This window comes from Silene latifolia, chromosome Y (assembly GCF_048544455.1).
Source record: "Silene latifolia isolate original U9 population chromosome Y, ASM4854445v1, whole genome shotgun sequence".
NCBI lineage: Eukaryota > Viridiplantae > Streptophyta > Magnoliopsida > Caryophyllales > Caryophyllaceae > Silene > Silene latifolia.
The window spans coordinates 281,641,402-281,653,441 of record NC_133538.1 but is presented as its reverse complement, the minus strand read 5'-3'; positions in this window follow the sequence as shown (position 1 = coordinate 281,653,441).

The following is a 12,040-nucleotide window of genomic DNA, read 5'->3' as shown; positions in this document are numbered from 1 at the left end:
AAACCTGCTCAATTACTGCTCACCATCCCCGAATGGATCACCGCAGGTTTTACAAAACAACAACCGGGGTCAGTAATAATCACACAACTCAATATATCAACAATATGATAAACAGACAGCTTAACCGTCACACACACACACAATCACACCAATCCCAACAATATCAATCACCGACTGTCCACTGGACCAGCCCTGCCAGTGGGGGACCGCAGCCGTTTCCACCAAATCCCCGCTCCTCATAATGAGCGATAACCTTGTCCATTAATGTGCACATCCCCTTCCGTGGCGGGTTCCACGAAGGGCGAAACTAGGGCGTGAAGCCACTCCCGCAAGTGACCCCACTCAGCCGAGGACACGCCTCGAGAACCAGAGACAAACAATCACAATCCACAAACCGTCACAATACAATTACTATATTATTCAATCAACCACAATACATCAACAATCATCCCATTATGGGACTAATACTGAGTAGGAAATCCTACCTGGAAAGCACAACTATCAGACGGTCTCTACAGCTGTATCAAAAAGCTTCTTCTACAAAACCTCCTCCTATCATACAATCATACAAATGCTACCAAATCACAAACTACTCAAAAACCCCCAAATCTCTAGATTAGGGTTTAACCAACTTAAAGGAAAGACAATAAAAAGGGTACATAGATCTTACCCTCGACGCAAGGATCTCAACGGTATAACCAACGATGAAAACCGACCTTCCAAACTCTGGGATTTACTAACAATGCGATTAAAATGATGAACGTACTTGCTTTCTCTCTTTGACAGTAAATTAGGTTTTGCAAAAGTGTTTAGAATGATGACGGAAAAGGTTATATATCTTAATCGCATAATTAACAAAACCCGATAAATAACTCCCCGTAAACCGGCTACTCGATCGAGTAGCTAAGGTACTCGATCGAGTGCCCCCTTACTCGATCGAGTATCCTAGTTACTCGATCGAGTACCCAACAGGTCAGAAACTATTTTAAAACGCAACTCACCCTTACTCGACAGAGTAAGGCCTACTCGATAGAGTACCCAAAGACTCATAAATACGGAGTATTACAGTCTTCCTTCCTTAAAAAGAACTTCGTCCCCGAAGTTGAACCCATACTCAAAAACAAACATACTAACTCGATCAAGACACAACAACATGACTAAGAACTCAAAACAAAACTCCAACCCAAACATGAACTCGTAACACCAACTCCACTAACTATTTCTACCTCCACAACATGGCTCACGATATCGTGTCGACTCCATTATATCTCTCTCAACACTAACTCCATACACTACGAACTAGTTCCGTAATACATCATCCAGAGCCAATCCAATATCAAAATACCCCTAACATCAAACAGAATGTTACATTCTACCACCCTTAAAAGGAACTTCGTCCTCGAAGTTTACTTACACTCATAAACATCATCATGCCACTATCAAAACTCTCGAACTCTAAACATCACACTACTACAAGCACGACCATGGCCTTTTAACAACATCAACCACAAAACAAATCCCTCCTTTACGCTATGCTAACACTCTACTTCCAATTATTTTACAACATGCACAACCATGAAACTCACTTTTATCGCATCCTACTCCTCTTAAGACAACTGTTACGTCCTCGTAACTCACTAATACTAAATCCTTAGTTAAATCATCTCATCATCCTCATCACCACCACATGTCAAAGATAACCGCCTAGAACCTCATTTCTATAACCGTTTCTATTTCCATGGCTTTCTTACTTAAACAGTTCTCATACTTCAATTCACTCTGCACTCCATCTAACTAATACCGCAAAACCCATAGCATAACCAATACTCCAACTCTTCCACATTACCGCAACATGACATACCTCTCTATATAGACTATATAAAACTTCTATCACCAAAAGCGTAACTCACGATCCACACGTGTTACGTACACTCACACAAGATCCTCAAGTTCTTTTCTTTCATCACTGCAAAACTCATACATGACTTAACAAGACACTAAATCCAAACACCCTTCCCTCACTGGCCCAACGAAAGATTAAAACCACCTGCAGCTTTCAGATTATTACCACACATGTTCTACGAATCACTTGCCATGACTATGTGCACCGATGTCTCATCTACAACAAGGTCAAAAGTTCTGTACAACCTCTTATAACTGTGCCCTATCAACAGAAAATCACTATACCATCACAACAACAAAACATACACAACATTCTCCCATATCATACTCTACCCTCACACCCAAGTTGAAACTGGTAAGAAACATCAACAAACAAAACAACAATCTACATGTTCAACCAAAACTCACAAAGAACAACAACAAACAAAACAACAATCTATGTATAACTGGTATGCACTTTCGAAAACTCGTATCATAATCATCCCGCCTACTACACCACAACCGGTGACGGCATCACAACACCGTCACCAACAACCGCACCGCAGTGCGAAAATACCCGCATCACAACACGAAGTACCGTGCCCGGATCACCACACGAGGCACCACAACCGCTCCGATAGACATCACAACTTACTCAAACCCATAAACACTGACTCAGCATAACTTCTCAGGCAAGAAAAACTTACTCAAATCCACTTTATTAAATCACAACGTACCATATTATATGGATAAACAGATAAGCACCTCATGAACATCATCTCTACCATTTCATGGAATACGCATGTGTTATCAATACACATAAAATTATAACTAGCCATGCCAAATCAATCAAATTATTACCTTTTTAGCCTCATTCCATCAGATTGTCGTACCCTACATATATCACAAACATTCATATAACATTTTTATAACTATCACACCATACCGCTTCTCGTGAGGTCAGAACCTCACACAAACATTTATACACATCATAGACCCATAATCACATCCAACTAGTCAATCCTGATCACGTAAGTTACCACTCGGTAAAGGTTACCTGTCGCCCGAGCTTAACTCATATGCCCCTCATAACATATTTTCCCATTCGCATAACCATCACCTCATGCTATACCATTAATATTCAACCACTAGCGCTCGCCTCATATAACCACATCTTATACTCCCTTACAACCATACATATCAATCCGGCCTTTGTAAAAATCAACCTCTCTAGGACTGTTGTCTTTCTTATCTATCATCACCCTTAACCACTAGTGACAACACCACAATACCACTACCGTTTGTACATAAAACTTCTTACACTCATCTCTAAACATCACCGTTTCTTCCCTATCTTTGGTTATCATCCCCAATAATGAGCATCAAATCCATCAACAAAATTACCTCAACATTATTACCAATACTATCCTTAATTGTATCATCATCCAACTCTCCACCAAAATCTCATATCCTGCAGATATTCTACGAACTTCTTACTTTCCTTAATTTCTCAAAACTCAAGACTAATCTTGTTGTTCCGAAGCTCCTGTATAACCATTAACTCAATTACTCTTGATAGTATCATACATCCTGATGATTCCTTACTTTTATATCACAGAACTCCGGTGAACATTTTTCTCAGCTTACTTTTATCCTTCTTTTCTCTTTATACTCAACAATTCCTTTTAATATCTCAACTCCTTATTACTTCTACCTAACCCTTTAGTGCTCCAATTACCTTCTCATCGCTCCAAAACTCAAATCTCATTATTTCATATCGATATCATCTCACTCTTTATTACCATGGGTCCCCTCTCATCACTCCACTTACTCACACTTGTCACTAATTTGTCCATAAAAAAAATCAGCGTTTAAAGTTCAAACAATTACATCTCCCTTTTTACATCTCTAGAAATCAAAATTCTTTTTATACCGTTAATTGCCCAAGGAAATCACACATTAGTTTCGTCTCTCGATAACACAAATTTCCAAACTCGAAATCACTATCTCGCAAATCCACGTCGCGACATGTCTCCATTAAGTTCACTATATACCTCTCTTCTCAATTCCTCTAAAACGACCTTTCATTACATATATTCTTACTTAACACTATTTCTAACCATCTCCCTCCATAATTCGTTATACATCTCAGGTTGCTACTATCCATATCCTTTCTTTCAATCTTTTCATTCTCACGTTCCTTAAACTTACATCACTCTTTGCCCACATTCACTTACTCTTACATTACTCAACACACAATCATATCACTCATCCCGTCACACAAAACATGCTCTATGCCTCAATTAAGCCATACCAGTCTCCCTTTTCTTTTTCCACTATCTATCACAACACATAGAACTCATATCCTCCCACCGAACTCCTACTCACCACAGGTGCCACTCACTACACCATAAGATTGAGTAACTTACGCATCAGGATCAACATACATGTAAAACAATGCATAAAGAAGTTAAATAACACCTTTGAATTAAACATAATATGCAACAAAGTCAAAAGATAAGCATATGACCCAAAACAGGGATCACTAGATCGAGTACAGGCCACTCGATCGAGTAAGGGACTTACTCGATCGAGTAGGTGAAGATCAGAAGCACGTAAATCAAATCACCAGGGCTACTCGATCGAGTAACTAACGTACTCGATCGAGATCCCCCTTACTCGATCGAGTACCAAGGCTACTCGATCGAGTACCCCAATTCTCAAGACCAGACATTTTAGAAATGCTCATAACTCACTCATTACTTGGTCGTTTTGGGCGTGTGACCTATCGTTAGAATCATATAAGGACAAGCTATCACCTCCAATTGGAATCACATCAAAATCATTTATGCATCTGAGTTATAACAGTTTAAAGACAACCTCTTTATAATCGAAAAAAAACAGAACTACTTGATTTTACTTCCAAACAACTTAAACAACAACCAAGCAAACAAAACCAGTCCAAAACTCATAAAACCAGTATTCATAATCATATGTTACTATTTTCAAAAGCCAAGGAACAACATTAATCATGCACATAGATTATTTAACTTGTCAATCACGATTTAACACATGCTTTTATTTTATAACTTTACGTACACAATAACATAATATACAACATAAAATCCCCTATTCGCATGTTACAAACATTGCCATATTATTAAAATCCATTACCCACATAAACATGTTCCACACATGAATTTCATATTTTTATGCAATTACTTAATCTCTTCCAACCAATTAATTCATTACAGCTACACACTTCTTACCACATATACACATGAACAATAGTGGACAAGTACATAAACTTATCATACAACCTTATGCAAACCAAATATACGTATACGACACAACATTCCTATGCACATGTTATTATTATGCCACATTATGAATCACCCATCCTGCAACATCATCATTCATCACATATTATCACATATGAACTACTTCCTTTTTCTACCACATCATTCTAATATACTTTTTCCTACAATTCAAAACAACATTGTAAACCAACTATCATGCTATCAATCAATAGCTTACGAAATCACATCATCACCATCTTTTCTACATATTCCCCATTCTCCACATACATACATCTACCGATTCATGCCACACATCACCATATAGGTACACAATTCACAAGATAAACACATAGCGGTCCCGACTCATATCCCATGGTGACCGGTTCAAAATTGTAGGGCGAGTTCGCGACTTTAGGACGTCTCCCAAGCCTTTGCATTAGTTCCTACAACCTTTACCCCGGGTTCATTTTAATTGACTCCCTATATTCATTAAATTCATTGGTTACAGGTTTCAGGATCGTCGCTCTGATACCATTTGTAACACCCCCATACTCCAAGTGCCTTACCAGGACCACTCAGGTATAAGGATGCTACCATCTCGGTTACCCGAGGCATGATATTCATAAGACAATAACGAAACAACTTAAATGATATAACTTTAGTGAAAAGTACAACTGAAACCAAATCCCAAAAATACGGGTACAAGTTCTTAAAACCAACTGTCTACTGAAATACTTAAATGTCATAAAACTAAAAGACTACAGCGGAAGACTTCTATCGTTAGACGGTGGCACATCCCAGCTATCCCGAAGACGACTCAAACCTCGCTCAATTCTTTGCTCACCATCCCCGAATGGATCACCGCAGGTTTTACAAAACAACAACCGGGGTCAGTACTAATCACACAAATCAATATATCAACAATAAGATAAACAAACAGCTTAACCGTCACACACACACACAATCACACCAATCCCAACAATCTCAATCACCGAATGTCCACTGGACCAGCCCTGCCAGTGGGGGACCGCAACCGTTCCCACCAAATCCCCGCTCCTCATAATGAGCGATAACCCTGTCCATTAATGTGCACATCCCCTTCCGTGGCGGGTTCCACGAAGGGTAAAACTATGGCGTGAAGCCACTCCCGCAAGTGACCCCACTCAGCCGAGGACACGCCTCGAGAACCAGAGACAAACAATCACAGTCCACAAACCGTCACAATACAATTACTATATTATTCAATCAACCACAACACATCAACAATCATCCCATTATGGGACTAATACTGAGTAGGAAATCCTACCTGGAAAGCACAACTATCGACGGTCTCTCACAAATTTGTATCAAAAAGCTTCTTCTACAAAACCTCCTCCTATCATACAATCATACAAATGCTACCAAATCACAAACTACTCAAAAACCCCCAAATCCCTAGATTAGGGTTTAACCAACTTAAAGGAAAGACAATAAAAAGGGTACAAAGATCTTACCCTCGGCGCAAGGATCTCAACGGTATAACCAACGATGAAAACCGACCTTCCAAACTCCGGGATTTGCTAACAATGCGATTAAGATGATGAACGTACTTGTTTTCTCTCTTTGACAGTAAATTAGGTTTTGCAAAAGTGTTTAGAATGATGACGGAAAAGGTTATATATCTTAATTGCATAATTAACAAAACCCGATAAATAACTCCCCGTAAACCGGCTACTCGATCGAGTAGCTAAGGTACTCGATCGAGTGCCCCCTTACTCGATCGAGTATCCTAGTTACTCGATCGAGTACCCAACAGGTCAGAAACTATTTTAAAACGCAACTCACCCTTACTCGACAGAGTAAGGCCTACTCGATAGAGTACCCAAAGACTCATAAATACGGAGTATTACAATGATATTAAGGAGATTATGAATAAGTGACTACGGTCTGTGTTGTTAATCACTGCGATTAACTATACTTGTCTGCTTCAGTCAACGCAATTAGATGATTCACTTTGGTACACCTTGACCTGGATCGAAAGATTGGATGGGGTAAGACCTGCAATGAACATTAGAGCGTTCTAATGAGGGCGAAACCTAAGTTAGTAATGTTTTAGGGCGAATAGCGGACCGAAAGGACCTTTTCACTACCCTGCAGACCGAATTAGTATTGACCTTTGTCCCTATACTAGACTCCTTGAGAATCATGGTGAACCGACTGTCCTAGTTGCTTCTCTCTATTGGGAAAACTCATTAAGTTTCTACTTTATTTCTCTTTACTCTCTTTTTCTCTTAATCTCCGTAGATTAGAATAAATCATTAAAACCCCCAAGAACAAGTTACTCAGACGGACTTAGTTTAGCATACATTTTCCCATCTCCCTGTGGATTCGATACCCGACAGCCTCTACTGCACTTATTAGAGACCGGTTGGTTTTATATTTGATAGGGTTGCGACAGCCGTGTCAACGATAATTAAAACAGTAATTAAGCATAAGGATTAAAGATGCAAAAGAAGATTAAATTGAATTAAGAGAGAAAGAATAATTACAAAGTTCGAGATCCGGCAAATAATGAACAAGAGCAACGTCGAACAGTGAAGAAAATAAAGTGTCTGCTTAAGAGAGTAATTCTGAGATTAAGGAGTAGTAAAAGTGATTAAGAGAGTAAAAGAGATATCCTTAACCTAATGACGTCTTCACCTTATATAAGGAAGATATTTATTAAACAAAACTAAAATACTAATTAAGTTCTCGCGAAATAAAATCTCGCGTAAATAGCAAAGTGCTCGATCGAGTGAAATGGAACTTCTCGATCGAACACTATTCCAGCAAATCCTCTCGATCGAGCAGTTGACTTATTCGATCGAGAACCTTCAAATCGGCACACTTCGATCGAGTTCAGCAGGGACTCGATCGAACACTTGTGGCCACCAAAACCACTCGATCGAACAGAAAAGGCCTTCGATCGAATGCACAGCCACTGAGACAGCTCATTTTCTTGATTGGTTAGCTTTCGAGACTCCTTCATGCTTCCCAAGGCATAGGATTCCGCTCCATATCTTCCATCTCCATAAATGCATGCTAAAGGGACTGGAAAAGGCACAATTCCGCTACTTTCGGACCCCTTCCTGCAATTAAGGCAAACCAAAACGAAGTAGCCTATTCGGGGCATTTCGCAATGTAAAACTACGAGAATTACATAGAAATGTGTGTATAAGAGGCAAAAAAGGACTATATAAAATGCACGTATAAGGTAGTCTCATCCACATGGTACCCCTCACTCTCCAAGCAAAAGACCCATCCTCCAAAGTCCTGAGCCACTTGTGGTGGATAAAGTATTCTCGGTCCAAGACAGGTGCACCTACTAAAGCGGCTGAAGCAGGCTCTTCGGGAGCAACAAAATCGGTCAACTTCTGAGCAAGCCGGGTCATGATAGCCCCGCAGCTAAGGTACGAGTCGAAGAGCTAGCTATGAGAGCTAGACTAGCACACACAATAATCGGGGCACTGTAGTACCAACGGTCCTCCCGACGAGGGTTCATATAGGACATAAAAAGCATCACCTCATGTGAGTTCAGCTTACTCACATCTTTCTGGCCATAGAGAAGACAGGTCAACATCCTCAAGAATACGCGGATAGTCACATGTTGTACATCATTAATTAGCATGGCACTGAAGCTAGGGATATGTCGCCCAGTGATGAAAGAAAGGTAGCTAGCGGCTCCACAATCAGATGTTACATCTCTATAGTGCTCATCCAGCGCCTTTTCCAAGCCCAAGTGGTCCGCAAACTCATCAAGGGTAAGAGTGATATCCTCGTTCATGAGACGAAAGCTTACAGTCTATTCCTTATCCTCGTACTTATAGGAACTCATGAACTCGAGAGTTAGGAAAGGATAGGACTTCTTTCGGAGATAAAACCCAGAATTTCGAACATATGCCTAACATCTTCCTCAATTCCCAGATCCTTAAGAAGGCTCGGGTCCACACAATGGGTAGGTTTCATTGTGCGACCCATCAAAGATACAAAAGCAGAATGTTGGTTAAAATCATTAAAGTTTACCATCGGATATTGTGCTACTGTAGGAACGGTCGGCCCTGAACTAGCCTCCCCTTGCTCGACTGCGGTAGCAGCCCGAGTCTTCTTCTTTGGGGGTGCTCGTGTTTTTGGCATTCTGCAAGGATATACAATTTCAAAAAAGGTTTTCAAAATCACAAAGGTACCAAGAGTGAAAATTTTTGATTTGGCTCGATTTTAAGACGAAGTTTTAAGACGGATTTGCTTATTCAAATTACCAAATTCAACCACCATCAACATGAAATTACCACCCATTGAACATTTATGAACACCCTATGAGGAATAAATTGATAAAAACTCAAAAGATTTTTGGTAAAACCCTAAACTTTTCGGTCCAAATATGATGATTTTGGAGGTTGAAATCAATCGTTTCAGCGCTATAAACAAGATGTACAACCAATTTGAACACTTTTGAAGCATTCACGACAACTATAGGGCTTTAGGGATCGAATTTAAGTTTTAAAACTTACCAAAAACTTTCAATTAAACTTAGCATTCGAAACACATTACCTTGAGTTACGAGAAAAGATCGATTGAAGAATTAGCAAGCAAAGAGGAGGAATTCCTAGCACCCAAGAGCACTTAGGTTTACTTAGAGAGAGTTTATGAGAGAATTGAGAAAGAGATTTATGAAATAGGGTAAGAGATATGAGGAGTATATGGGGTTTTAAATCTCGATATAGGAAACGTGCAACCGGTCGAAGAGGATCAACTCGATCGAGTTCTGAACCAACTCGATCGAGTTAGCTCAACTCGGTCGAGTTTCTTGAGCACTCAGTCGAGCTGCTATTTGAGAAGATTCGGACTGGTTTCTGACTAATAGGAATTCGGTCGAGTTATCCACTTACTTGATCTTATTCGCTCAACTCGGTAGAGTCTCTAAATTAACTCGATCGAGTTCATCAAACTCGATCGACTTCATCAAACTCGGTCGAGTTCTTCTTATACTCGGTCGAGTTGTTAGGAATAACGTACATTACATCATGAAGGAGAATGTTGCCAGTCCTGCAACACCAAAAGACGATGTTCGGAGTCTACTGCGCACTTAGAGCTCGTCACGATTAGTACTTACCTATCAATTAAGCATTGACACATCTTAATCTCATATAATGTATACTCGTAGCAACTACATCCTTTTGGCACAACTTACACACTCAGTAGACAAAACACATATACGTCATACAACTTAAATCTAAGAGACTAACAATTACTTCATTTAACCATACACATACCATGGATTCATAACACCCGTACCTCCATCATCCCCATCGTAAGGATCACTAGCATACTTGTACTATAATAATAACACCTAGACACATAATATTATTCACATATGCATACACACACCGCACTTTCAAACTCCAACCATATCGCCACAACTCATACTAAACAAAACCAAGGTAAACCACATACCACACAGCAATATAAACATAATCCCATAAACTTCCTCTCGCGTAGTTACTGGCATAAGTATGTTAGGGCCAGGGTTTCGAGATGAGGGCGCTTTCTCACCCAAAACCGACATAAGAGGGCTCCTGACACACATACACCAGGTTCATTTTAATTTGACAACCTATGTTCATTGGTTTAGGTTCCAAAATTGTCGCTTTAATGCCACTTTGTAACACCCCCACTTACCAAGGAGCCTCTACCAGACCTTCCTCAGCAAGTAAGGGTGTCACCATCTCGGTTGCCCGAGGTAAGTATATCGAAGGACAATAACATAACGTTTATCAATATAACTTTACAATTATACAACAAGCTGAAAGAGAACACTCTGCACTACTGTTGAGACTACTAGCATAAGCGTCAGCGTGATGACTCGATCCCATCCATATCCCGCAAGCAACATCCAAACCAACCTGCTAAACAACTACTCACCATCCCCGAATGGACCGCCACAGTTTTGAAAACATAAAACGGGGCCAGTCAACTATACAATCCAAAACAATATACGCAGTGGAAAATAAACACAATAATACAAGCAACCAATCTCCAACACCAACAATCATCAGTCAGTGACTATACACTAAAGTGTGTAGCCCTACCAGGTTACCCATCGCAACAGGTAACCCACACCGCTAGTGGGGGACCGTAGCCTTAGCCACCAAATCCCTGCTCATCGCAATGAGCGATCCCATCTCCTTAATGTGCACATTCCCCTTTTGACGGGAGTCACAAGGGGCGAACATGGGTATAGAACTGTAATACTACGGTTTTATGAGTCTCTGGGTACTCTATCGAGTGGGCCTTACTCTGTCGAGTAAGAGTGTTTTGTTTTTTAAAACAGTATTCTGTCTGTAGGGTACTCGATCGAGTATCTTGGGTACTCGATCGAGTAAGTGGCCCTCGATCGAGTACGTCAGTTACTCGATCGAGTAGCTCGGTTTACGAGTAATGTTTTGTCGGGTTTTGTTAATAACGCGGATTAATATATAAATCTATCCGTCATCTTTATAATACACTTTTACAAACCTAATCACATTGAAAAGAGATTCAAGTTACGTTCTTCGCATTCATCCGTGTTATTGACAAATCCCGGAGCTTGAGAGGTCGGATTTCTTTGTTCTTTGCATCCTTGTGATCCTTGCATCGAGGGTAAGATCTACGTACCGATTTTATAGTATTTAGTCAAGTTTGTTTAAACCCTAATTTGGGAGATTGGGGATTTGCGTTAGTTTTTGTATGGTTAGTGATTATGTGATGATGTGTTAGGAGGTGGATTCGTAGAAGAGGCCTTTTAATATAGCTGATGAGATCGTGTGCGTGTGTTGTATTCCAGGTAGGGTTTCCCTACTCAGTAT